Source organism: Homarus americanus, unplaced genomic scaffold, assembly GCF_018991925.1.
Source record: "Homarus americanus isolate GMGI-L3 unplaced genomic scaffold, GMGI_Hamer_2.0 scaffold36035, whole genome shotgun sequence".
Classification (NCBI taxonomy): domain Eukaryota; kingdom Metazoa; phylum Arthropoda; class Malacostraca; order Decapoda; family Nephropidae; genus Homarus; species Homarus americanus.
In genome coordinates, this window is record NW_024742119.1 from 208,793 (window position 1) to 222,401 (window position 13,609).

The window sequence follows — 13,609 nt, forward strand, 5'->3', positions numbered from 1 at the left end:
AATATTCTGAAAATTTCTGAAAATTTTTATGGAATTTTTGCTGGAAAATTTTGGAGAAAGGAATTTCTGAAAAGAACTTTGAAATTTCCTCCCAAAATTTTTCCAAAATACCAAAATTTAAAAAATTACTTTCCCAAGTACTAAATTTTCAGAAAATTTCAAAAGGTTCTCAGCTTTCAAAATTTCAGAAAATTTTCAGAATTTTTCAAAAAATTTTAAAATTTTCAGAAATTTTCAGAAAATTTTTCAGGGTACTGAAAATTTTCAAATTTCGAGGAATTTTTCCAAAATTTACCAAAAATTTGCCCAAATTTTTCAGAAAAATTTCCAAAATTTTTCAACTTTAATTCTCAAAAATTTTCAGAGAATTTTTCCAAATTTTCGGAAATTTCCAAAAATTACAGAATTTCAAGAATTTACCCAAGAAATTCCCAAATTTTCCAAATTTAGTAAAATTTTCGAAATTTTCAGAAAATTTTCTGGGAATTTTCGAAATTCCAAAATTTAAAAATTTTCAGAAAATTCAAAATTTTTCAAGTTACACAGGGCACTTTCCAAAATTTCAATTTTCAATTCAATTTTCCCAAAAATTTTCACCAAATTTTCAAGAAAATTTTCAAAAATTTAAAAAAATTTTAAAAAGTAACAAAATTTCCAAAATCTAAATCGAAAAATCAGAACTTAATCAGAAACCGAAAATACACAAAATTTTTCCAAAATCTAAAAAATTTTCAAAACTTAAAATTCAGGACCAAAATTTCAAAAATTACCAAAAATTTAAAAATTACTCAAGATTTTCAAAAATTACCAAATTTTCTAAAAATTTCAACACAAATTTCCCAAGACCAAATTTTCAGAAATTTCCCGAGTTTTCCATAAAATTTTCAAATTACAAAATTCAAGTTCTTACAGAAATTTTCGAAATTTCAAAATTTTCTCAAAAAACTCTAATTTTCTAATTTACTACAATTTTCCCCCAAAATTTTTCAAAATTTTCACAAAATTTCTCTCAAGACCAATTTTAGAAATTTCAACCAAAATAAATTCAAATTTTAAATTTCAATTTTACCAATTTTCAAAAATTTCAAATTTTCAAAAATTTTCAAAAATTTTCAAAATACTTTCCAAAAAATTCATACTCAAAATTTCTAAATTCTGAAAATTCAAATATATAAAACAAAATTTCCAAAATTTTCCAATTTTACAAAAATTTTCCACAGACTTTTCGAAAATTTCAAAATTTTCAGAATTTTCGAAATTTCAAGAATTTCGAAATTCTAAAATTTTCCAAGATTTACCAAAATTTTCAGAAAACCATTTCAAATTACCCGTGCAAAATTCAATTTTCAAAATTCAGAATTTTCAAAATTTTCCAAAATTTCAAATTAATTTTCAAAAATTTCAAATTTTCAGACCAAAATTTCAATTTTCCAAATTCAATTTACACCAAATTTTCACAAAATTCTCTAAACCAACTTTCATACTTTTTCAAAAATTTCAAAAATTTCAAGTCACTAATTACCAAAAATTTTCAAATTTTCAAAATTTCACCACCAAAATTTCAAAAAAATTTCCAAGAAATTTTTCATACCAAAAATTTTCTACCAAAATTCACAAAAATTTTCAAAAAATTAACAAAATTTTCCAAAATTTCGAAATTTTCAAATTTTCCAATTTCTACAATTTTTTCTAAAAATTTACCAAAATTTTCAGAAAAATTTCGAAATTTTTCAAGAAATTTTCCAAAATTGGAAAATCTGGAAAATCTCTGAAAAATCTAGAGATTTTTTGGAAAATCTAGGGAGATTTTTTGAGAAAAAATCTGGGGAAATTCAAAATTTTCAAAATTCAACAAATTCTCAAAATTAAAAATTTCCCCAGATTTTTCAAAAATTCCCCTAGATTTTTCCAAAATTTCCTAGATTTTTACAGAAATTTCCCCAGATTTTTCCAAAAGATTCCCTAGATTTTTCAGAAATTTCCCTAGATTTTCATAAATTTTCGAAATTTTTCAAATTTTCAAAATTTCGAAATTTTTCCAGGTACCGAAATTTTTTAAATTTTTCGAGAGTGCTTTTTCTTGAGTGCTCGAAATTTGCCTCTAAATTTTCGAAATTTTCCAAAAGAGTTACTAAAGATTTTTTTTCAGAAAATTTCCCAAAAATTGCTGGAAATTTCCTAAGTCTAAAGTGCTTTCTCCAGAAATTTCGGTTTTCCCAAATTTCAAAGTGCAAAACTCCAGAATTTTCAAAATTCCTGGTGCAAAATTTCTAAATTTCCAAAATTTTTTCAAAATTTTCGAAATTTTCCAAATTGTAATTGCCAATTTTCCAGGTGCTAATTTTTCAATTCTCAAAATTTTCAAATTTTCCAAAATTACCCAGGAAATCTGGAGATGCAATCTCGCTAATCAGGGACTTCAGGAAAATCTGAAAATTACTGGAGAAAATCTCAAATTTTTAAAAGGTACTGAAAACAGGTTTTCAAAATTTTGAAATTTCTCAGATTACCAAAATTTCCCTAGATTTTCGAAATTTCCTGATTTAAAATTTCTGATTTCAAAAATTCTCGTTTTTCAGAAATTTCCTAGGTTTCCTCAGATTTTCGAAATTTTCAAAATTTTCGAAAATTTTCGAAATTTTCGAAATTTTCACCAAATTTTCCAAAATTTACCAAATTTTCAAAATACTCAAAAATTTTCCCAAAATTCTCAAAAATTTTCAAAATTTTCAAAAATTTTCAAACCCAATTTTCAAAATTTTCAAAATTTCAAAATTCTCCAAATTTTCAAAATTTTCGAAACTTTCAAAATTTTCGACAAAATTTTCAAAATTTCAAAATTTCATACAGGAGAATCTAAGAACATCCTTAGAAATTTACTGGAAAACATTTTCGAAATCATCAAACTCAAAAATTTCAAAAATTTTCAATAATTTTCAAAAAAAATTTTCCAATTTTTAAAAAATTTCAAATTTTCAAAAATCCTATTCCAAAACTCTGAAATTTAAAAAAATTCCCTAATTTCAAGAAAATTACTAGATACTCATAGATTTTCGAAATTCCGAAATTACCGTAAAAATTACCACTTCCAAAATTTCGAAAATTACAAAATTACAAAAATTCAAAAATACTAAAATTTCAAAATTTTCGAAATTTTCCAAATCTCAATTTACTCCCAAAATTTCAAATTGCAGTTACTCAAATTACTCCAAAATTACCAAAATTACTCAAATTCTCAGAAATTTTTTCCAAATTCTCGAAATTTTCCAAAGATACCTCAGTCTCCAAGATTCTTTCAGAGGATCTCAACAGTTTCCAAGAGTTACTCCAAGATTCTCAAGTTACTCCCCAAGATTACTCCAAGGTTACTCGAGGTTCAAGGTTTTCAGGTACTCAAGGTCACTTTCAAGTTTACTCCCAAAGATTTCAGGATTTTTCAAGGATCGAAGACTTTCAAACTTTCGAAGTTGCCCACAGGTTTCAGGTGCACTAAGATTACAGAAGATTTTCCAAAGTCACTCAAGGGATTTTCAAGGTCCTCCAAAGGTTACCCAGGATTTACTCAAAGGATTTACTCAAAATTTCAAGCCCCCAGTTACTCGAAATTTTCCCCAAGATTCTTAAAGATTACTCAGGAAATTTTCAAGGAAGAATTCCCCCAAATTTTTCAAAAATTTTCCCCAAAATTTCGAAATTTTTCGAAATTTCAGAAATTGAATCAAATTTAGAATTTTACCCAAAATTTCAAAAGTACCAAATTTTCAAGATTTTCAAAATTTTTCCCAATTTTCAAAATTCTCCACAAATTTCAAATTTTCAGAAAATTTTCAAAAATTTCCAAATTTTTCCAAAAATTTTCAAGAAATTTTCAAAATTTTCGAAATTTTCAAAATTTTCCAAATTTTCGAAATTTTCTTAAAATTTTCCCAAATTTTCGATTTTCGAAATTTTCAAATTTTCAAGAAAATTTTCGAAAACTTCTAAATTTTTAAAATTTTCAAAAATTTCAAAAATTTTCAAATTTCAAGAATTGCTAAAAATTTTCGAAATACTTAAAATTTTCAGAAATTTACTTAAAATTTTCAAAAAATTTTCCAAAATTTTGGAAAATCTGAGAAAATTCGAAAAAATCTAAAAATTTTGGAAAATCTGAAATTTTGAAAATCTGAAATTTTGAAAAATTTACAAAAAATTTAGGAATTTTAAAAAAATACAAAAATTCCAAAATTTTAAATTTTAAAAATTCCTCCAGATTTTCCAAAAATTTCCAAGATTTTCAAGAAATTTCAAGATTTTTCAAAAATTTCCAAGATTTTCCAAAAATTTCTCATGATTTTTAAATTTCGAAATTTCATGGAAAATTTCATTTTCAAAATTTTCGAAAATTTTCAAGAGAAAATTCCAAAATTTTCCAAAAATTCAGGAAAATCTGGGGAATTTCGAAAATCTGAAATTTTTCCCAAATCAGAAAGGAATTTTTGAGAAAATCTAAGGTACAGGAAAATCACAGGAAATTTCAAAAAATTTCAAAAATTTAAAAAATTCTCCAGATTTTCCAAAAATTTCCTAGATTTTCTAATTTCCTAGATTTTCAAAAAATTTCCAAGATTTTCCAAAATTTCCTAGATTTTTCAAAATTTCCCGAGATTTTTCAAGAATTACCGAAATTTTCAATTTTCCAAAATTACCAGAGATTTTTCAAAATTTTCGAAAATTTTCCAAGGTCACCAAATTTTCGAAATTTTCAAAATTTTCAAAAATTTTCAAATTTTTCAAATTTTCAAAATTTTCAAAAAATTTTCCAAAAATACTCAAAAATTTTCAATCCAAAATTTCCAAAATTCGAAATTTTCAAAATTTTCCAAAATTGCAATTCTCAATCTCAAAAATTTTCCAAATTTTCAAAATTTTCAAGAATTACAAAATTTTCAAATTTTCAAGTACCCAATTCCAAGAATTTCGAAATTTTTCCAAAAATTTCGAAAATTTTCCAAAATTTTCAAAAATTTTCCAAAATTTTCAAAAATTTTCAAGAATTTTCAAAATTTTCAAAAAATTTTCCAAGAATTACCAAAATTTTCAAAATTTAGAAGGAAAATCTGGTGAATTTTTGAAAAATCTGGGAAATTTTGGAGAAAATCTGAAATTCTGAAAAAATCTAGAATTTTTTGGAAAATCTAGAAATTTTGGGAAAATCTGGAAATTTCAAAAAAATTTAAAAATTTCAAAATTTCTCCAGATTTTCCAAAATTTCTAAATTTTTCAAAATTTCCTAGATTTTCAAAAAATTTCCTAGATTTTCCAAAAATTTCCCTAGATTTTTCAAATTTCCGAGAATTTTCGGAAAATTTTCGAAATTTTCAAATTTTCAAAAATTTTCAAGAAAATTTCAAAAATTTTCCAAAAATTTGAAAAATCTTGAATTTTGAAAAAATCTGAAATTCAGGAGAAAATCTGAAATTTCTGAAAAAATCTAGAAATTTTTGGAAAATCTAGGAATTTTTTGAGAAGAAATCTGGGAAATTTCAAAAAATTTTCAAAATTTAAAAAATTTCTCAAGATTTTCCAAAAATTTCCCTAGATTTTCCAAAATTTCCTAGATTTTTAAAAATTTTCCCAAAATTTCCAAAATTTCCTAGATTTTTCAGAAAATTTCCGGATTTTTCGGAAAATATCCGAAATTTTAAAATTTTCAAAAATTTTCCAAAATTTTCCAAAAATTTTCCAAAATTTTCAAAATTTTCAGAATTTAGTACCAATTTTCAAATTACCAGTTAACAATGGAAATTTTCAAATTTTCAAAATTTCAAGAATTTTTAAAATTTTTAAAATTACTCAAAATTTTCAAATTTACAAAGAATTTTCAAAATTCCGAAAATTTCAAAAATTCAAGAATTTTCAAAATTTTCAAAATTTTCAGAAATTTCAAATTTTCAAAATTACGAAATTTTCAAAATATTTTCAAGTCTCAAATCTAAAAATTACAAATTTCAGAAAATTTCAAAAATTTTCCAAAAATTTTGGAAAATCTGGTGAATTTTTGGAAAAATCTGGGGTTTTTGGAAAATCTGAAATTTCTGAAAAATCTAGAAATTTTTGAAATCTGGGAATTTTAAGGAAAATCTCTAAGAAAAAATTTAAAAATTTCTCAGATTTTCAAAATTTCCCTAGATTTTCCAAAAATTTCCCTAGATTTTCAAAAATTTCCTAGATTTTCAAAAATTTCCTAGATTTTCAAAAATTCCAGAGATTTTCAGAAAAATTTTTCGAAAATTTTCCAAAATTTTCCAAGATTTTCAAAATTTTCCAAAATTTTCAAAATTTTCAAGTTCCAAAATTTTCAAAAAATTTCGAATTTTTCCCAAAATTTTCCAAGAATTTTCAAAGTACTTCAAAAATTCTCAGAATTTTTCCAAAATTTTCAAAATTTTCCAAAATTTTTCCAAAAATTTTCGAAAATTTTCAAAATTTTCCAAAATTTTCCAAGGCAGGAAAATTTTTCAAAATTTCAAATTTTTCAAAGAAATTTTCAAAATTTTCAAAATTTTCAAAAAAAATTTTTCAAAATTTTCAAAATTTTCCAAAAATTTTCCAAAATTTTCCAAAAATTTTCAAAAAGAATTTTCCCAAAAAATTTTCAAATTTCAGAAAATCGTAATTTTGAAAAATCTGAAATTTTTGGAAAATCTGAAAATTTCTGAAAAATCTAAGAATTTTTGGAAAATCTAAAATTTTGGGAAAATCTGAGGTTCAAAAAATTTCAAAATTTAAAAATTTCTCCAGATTTTCAAAAATTTCCTAGATTTTCCAAAAATTTCTAGATTTTTAAAAATTTCCCTAGATTTTCAGGCACCCTAGATTTTTCAGAAATTTCCAGTTTCGGAAAATTTTCGAAATTTTTCAAAATTTTCAAAAAATTTTTCCAAAATTTTCAGAATTTTTCAAAAATTTTTCAAACCAAAATCTTCCAAATTTTCAAAAATCTCAAAAATTTTCAAAATCTCCAAGAAATTTCTCCAATACCAAAATCTCAGTATTTTTCAAAATCTCCAAATTTTCCAAAAACAAATTCAAAAATTTCCCAAAATTCCAAAATTTCTCCCAGAATTTTCCAAAATTTTCAAAAAATTCCAAAAATTTCCAAAATTTTCAAAATTTCCAAAATTTTCCAAAACAAATTTCCAGAAATTTTCAACCAATTTCCAACAACCAAATTCTTCTCAAAATATTCCAAATTACCAAAAATTCCAAAATTTTCAGAAAAATTTCAAATCTTCAAAAATTTTGGAAAAATCTGGAATTTTAAAACTTCGAAATTTTAAATCTAAGAAAAAACAAAAAAAACAATTTTCTGAAAATCTGGAAATCCAAAAAATTTAAAAAATTTAAAACACTCCAGATTTTCCAAAATTTCCCAGATTTTCCAAAATTTCCTAGATTATCAAAATTTCTAGATTTTCCAAAAAATTTCTAGATTTTTCAGAAATTTCAGAGATTTTCGAAAAATTTTCCGAAATTTTTCCAAAATTTTCCAAAATTTGAAAATTCTCAAAATTTTTCCAAAAATTCCAAAATCTTTCCCAAAAAATCTCCAAAAATTTTAAAAATTCTGAAAAAATCTATGTAAATTCCCCAAAAATCCTAAAATTTACCAAAAATCTGAATAGAAATTTCCAGTAATTTTCAAAATTTAAAAAATTTTCCAAAATCCTTCAAAAATTTCCCTAATTTTCCGAAAATTTCCCAAAATTTAAAATTTTCATTTCAAAAATTTCCAAATCTTTTCCAAAATTTCCCAATTTCACTGAAATTTTCCAGATACTTCCAAAATTTTCAAAAATTTTCCAAACGAAAATTTTCCAAAACTTTCGAAAATTCCACCCCAAAATTCTTCCCAACCGAATTCTTCCAAAATCTCAAAAACCTTTCCAAAATTTTCCAAAATTCTTCAGAATTCCAAAATTTCACAAAACCTTCCAAAAATCAAAATTCTTCCAACCAAAAATCTTCCAAAACCTTCAAAAATTTCCCAAAACTCTCAAAAACTCCAAAAAATTTCAAAATTGCACTCCCAAAATTAAAATTCAAAATTTTCCAAATTAAAAATTTTCAAAATTTTCAATTTTCCAAAAATTGAAAATTTCCAAAAATTTTAAAATTTTCCAAAACTTTCCAAAATTTTCCAAATTTTCCAAAAATTCTTCCAAAAAATTTTCAAGAAATACTCTAAAATTTAGAATTTTCCAAATTTTCAAAAATTCCCATGCCCAATCCAAAATTTTCCGGAAAATTTCCAAAATTCTCCAAAATTTCCGAAAATTTTCCAAAATTTTCCAAAATTTTCAAAATTCTCTCCAAAATTTTCCACCCCAAAAATTCTTCCAAAAATTACCGAAATTTTCAAAATTTTCCAAAAACTTTCCAAATTCTTCCAAAATCTTCGAAAATTTCCAAAATCAAAAATTTAAAATTTGGGGAATTTTTCCAAAATATCGCAAATTTTCAAATTTTTCCTGAAATTTCTAGATTTTTCCAGAAATTTTCAAAATTTTCAAATTTTCGCAAAATTTTTCGTAATTTTCCAAAATTTTCTAAAATTCCTTTAGAATTTTTCCAAATTTTCTATAATTTTCTGACCAAAATTTTCTGTAATTTTCAAAATTTTCCAAAATTTCTGTAAATTTTTTTCAAAATTTTCCAAATTTTTCAAATTTTCGAAAATTTTCCAAATTTTTCCAAAATTTTCCAAATGACATTTTTCCAAAAATTTCGAAATTTTTCCAAAATTTTCCGAAATTTTTCAAAATTTTCCAAAATTTTTCTGTAATTTTCCAAAATTTTTCCAAAATTTTCTGAAATTCTTTTCCAAAATTTTCCAAAATTTTCCAAAATTTTTCCTAAATTTTTCCGAAATTTTCCAAAATTTTTCCAAAATTTTCCGAAATTTTTCCAAAATTTTCTGTACTCCGAAATTTTTCCAAAAATTTTCAGTAATTTTCCAAATTTTTTCCAAAATTTTCCAAAATTTTTCAAAATTTTTCCAAAATTTTTCTTAAAATTTTCAAAAATTTTCCAAAATTTTCTGTGTAAATTTTCCAAAATTTTCCAAATTTTTCCAAAATTTTCCAAAATTTCCAACAAAAATTTCCGAAAATTTTTCCAAAATTTTCCAAAATTTTCCAAATTTTGTAATTCTTCAAAAATTTTCCAAAATTTTCCAAAATTTTCCAAAATTTTCTCCAAAAATTTTCCAAAATTTCCAAAAATTTTCCAAAAATTTGGGAAAATTCAGTAATTTTTGAAAAATCTCGGGAAATTTTGAAAATCTGTCCTCAAATCAGGAATTTTTGGGAAATCTAGGAATTTTTAAAACTGAAATTTCCAAAAAATGAAATTTAAAATTTATTTTCCAAAATTTCCGATAATTTTTTCTGGGGAAAATTTTTTTTGAAAATTTTCAGAAATTTTTCCAGTAATTTTCCAAAATTTTCCAAAATTTCCAAAATTTTCCGAAAATTTTCCAATATTTTCCAATGCACCCTTCGAAATTTTCCAAAATTTTCCAGCCTTTCCTATAAAATTTTCTGATTTAAAATTTTCCTGAATTCTTCACCTCTGTGTAATTCTTCCAAAAATTTTTGGTATTCTCAAAAATTTTCCTGTGTACTGGAAATCTGGGAATTTTTTGAAAATCTGGGGAATTTTTGGAAATTTTCCAAAATTTTCCGAGAATTTTTCTGCAATTTTCAGAAATTTTTCGTAATTTTTCCAAATTTCCGAATTTTTCTGTACTTTAAATTTTCTTGCAATTTTGTAATTTTCCATAAATTTTCAAAATTTTTTCCAAATTTTCAAAATTTTGTAATTTTTTCCAATTTATAATTTTCAAAATTTTTTCCAAAATTTTCTTGATATTTTCCAAAATTTTTCCGTAAATTTTCCTGAAATTTTTCTAGGTAATTTTCCAAAATTTCCGAAATTTTTCAAAATTAGTAATTTTCCAAAATTTTTTCCAAAATTTTTCCAAAATTTTTTCCAAAATTTTCTGTACCTTCAAAATTTTCTCCAATTCTTCCAAAATTTTCCAAAATTTTCCAAAATTTTTTCCAAAATTATCCAAAATTTTCCAAAATTTTCCAAAAAATTTTCCTAAAATTTCATACCTTCCAAATTTTTCTAGTGTACTTCAGTAATTTTCCAAAATTTTCCAAAATTTTCCAAAAATTTTCCAAAATTTTCTGTAATTTTCCTGGAAATTTTTCCAATAATTTTGTAAAATTCTCTTTTGAATTTCAGTACCTTCCGAAAATTTTCCGTATTTGGGGAATTTTCCAAAATTTTCAGTACCTTGTAATTTCCAAAAATTTTGAAAATCTTGGGGAATTTTCAGAAAAATTTTCTCAAAAATTTCCGAATTAGTAATTCTTCGAAAATTTTCCTGAAATTTTCCAAAATTTTCCAAAAATTTCCTGCACCTTCCAATTTTCCTCGAAATTTTTCCAGTAATTCTCCAAAATCCTTCCGTACCTTCCAAATTTCTAAATTTTCCAAAATTTTCCGCAAAATCTTCCAAAAATCCTTTCTCCAAAATTTCCAAAATTCTTCCAAAATTTTCCAGTAATCATAGTACCCAAAATTCTTTTCAGTACCTTGGAAAATCTGTAACTTTTGAAAATCTGTGAAATTTTTGAAAATCTGGGGAAATTTGCAATCTAGGGAATTTTTTTTTGAAAATCTAGGAATTTGGGGAAAATCTGGGGGAAATTTGCACTTCAAAAATTTAAAAAATTTCTCTCCAGATTTTCCAGTAATTTCTAGATTTTTCCAAAATCGTTCTCAGATTTTTCTAAAAATTTCTATAGATTTTCTGGCAAGTAAATTTCTAGATTTTTTCAGAAATTTCTGAGATTTTTGTCTTTTCAAATTTTTTCCAAAATTTTCCTTTCCAAAAATTTTCCAAAATTTTTCCAAAAATTTTCTGCAATTCTTTCAAAAATTTTCCAAAATTTTTCCAAAATTCTTTCAGAATTTTTCTCAGTACTCTTTCTTAAAATTTTCCAAAATTTTTCAAAATTTCTTCCGAATTTTTCCAAAATTTCCTTCAAAATTTCCGAAATTTTAAAATTTTTCCAAAAATTCTCTTCCGAAAAATTTTCCAATTTCCTCTGTACCTTCCAAAATTTTTGAAAATTCTCCACCTCCAAATTTTCTGAAGTAATTAAGAAATTTTCAGAAATTTCCTTCAAAATTTTCCAAATTCTTCCAAAATTTTCCAAATTCTTCAAAATCAAATTTTCCAAAATTCTCTCCAAAATTTCAAAAATTTTCCAAAATTTGGTAATCTGGTGAATTTTTTGAGTAGTTCAGAAATTTTGAAATTCAGAGTCTTGAATCTTGAAAATCTAGGAGACTTGGGAATCTGGGGAAACAAAAATTTGCAATTCTAGTACTTCCAGATTTTCCAAAATTTCCCAGATTTTCCAAAAATTTCCTAGATTTTTCAAAAATTTCCCAGATTTTCTCCAAAAATTTTAGATTTTTTCAGAAATTTCCTGAGATTTTCAAAATTTTCCGAAATTTTCCAAAATTTTCTGTAAATTTTTCCAAAATTTTCAAAATTTTCCAAAATTTCCAAAATTTTCCAAAATTTTCCTGGGTAATTTTCAGAATTTTTCTGTAATTTTTCCATTTGTAATTTTTCCAAATTAGTAATTTCTTTCAAAAATTTTAAATTTTTCCAAAATTTTCTGGTAATTCTTCAAATTTTTTCATAAAATTTTTGCATTTTCCAAAATTTTTGAAAATTTTGAAATTTCTTAAATTTTCCAAAATTCTTCAAAATTTTCTCCAAAATTTTCCAAATTTTCCAAAATTTGAATTTTTCCAAAATTTTCTCCAAAATTCTTCATAGTATTTCAAAAATCTTCAAAAACTTGGAAATCTATGAATTTTTGAAAATCTGGGAAATTTTTGAAAATCTAAAATTTCTGAAAGTAATCTAGTAATTTTGAAAATTCAGGAATTTTAGAATCTGGGGAATTTGAAAAATTTCAAAAATTTAAAAAATTTCCGATTTGTAAATTTCCTAGATTTTCCAAAAATTTCCTTTAGATTTTTCAAAATTTTAGATTTTCCCAGTAATTTCTTGTGATTTTCAGAAATTTCTCGAGATTTTGGGAAATTTTTCTGAAATTTTTTTCCAAAATTTTTGAAAATTTTTCAGAATTTTCCAGTAATTTTCTGTACTTTCCTTAAAATTTTCCAAAATTTTCTGCATTCTTTGTGAATTTTTTCCAAATGTACCAAAATTTTTCTGTACTTTCCAGTTTTCTAAAGCCTTCAGTACTTCCGAAATTTTTCTGTACCTTCGAAAATTTTCTCTTAAAATTTTCTTAGTAATTTTCTGAAATTTTTGTTGAAAATTTTCAAAATTCTTCAAAAATTTTCGAAAATTTCAGAATTCTTTTCAGAAATTTTCTCTGGGGGGATTTTCAAAATTTTCCAAAATTTTTCCGTAAATTTTCCAAAAATTTTCCAAATTTTTCCAAAATTTTCAAAAATTTTAGAAAATTTCCAAAAATTCTCCAAAATTTTGGAAAATCAAATTTTTTAAAAATCTGGGAAATTTCTTGAGATCTGGGGAGGTTTCGAAATCTAGGGTTTTTGAAATCTAGATTAGAAAATCTGGGAAATTTCCAAAATTTCAAAAATTTGCAATTCTCCAGATTTTCCAAAATTTCTTGGTAGATTTTCCAAAAATTTCCCAGATTTTTTCAAAAAATTTCCAGATTTTCTTCAAAATTTCTTTAGATTTTCTTTTGTGAAATTTCGAGATTTTTCGAAAATTCTTTCTGAAATTTTTCCATAAAAATTTTCTAAATTTTTCCCAAAATTTTCCAAAATTTCTTTCCAAATTATCCGAAAAATTTTCCGTAATTTTTTGAAAAATTTCAGAAATTTTCTCCGTAAATTTTCAAAATTTTCCAAAAATTTTCCGGTACCTTCAGTAATTTTCCGTGTACCTTTCAAAATTCTTCCAGTAACTTTTCCAAAATTTTCAAAATTTTCCAAAATTTTGAAAATTTTCCAAAATTTTTCGAAAATTTTCAGAATTCTTTCTCCAAAAATTCTTCCAAAATTTTCTTCAAAAATTAAAAATTTTCAGAATTTTTCCATACCTCATAATTTTCAAAATTTTCCCAATTTTCCAAAATTTTCTTAAAATTTTCCGAAAATTTTCTCCAAATCCTCCCATTCTTCAAATTTTCCAATATTCAAAATTTTCACTTTCCAAAATAGAATTTTTTCCAAAATTCTTTCCAAAATTTTCCAAATTTTTCAAAATGAAATTTTTCAATTTTCCGTAATTTGAAATTTTCATAATTTTAGAATTTTTCCGAAAATTTTCTCTGAATTCTTCTGTAATTTAAAATTTTTCGAAAATTTTGAATTTAGAAATTTTCCAAAATTCTGTAATGTAAATTTCTAAAAATTTTTCCAAAAATTTTCCAATTTTCCAAAATTTTCCAAAAATTTTCTGGTAGTACTTCCAAAATTCTTCTTCCAAAAATTTTGGAAAATCTTAGAATTTTTGAAAATCTGGGAAATT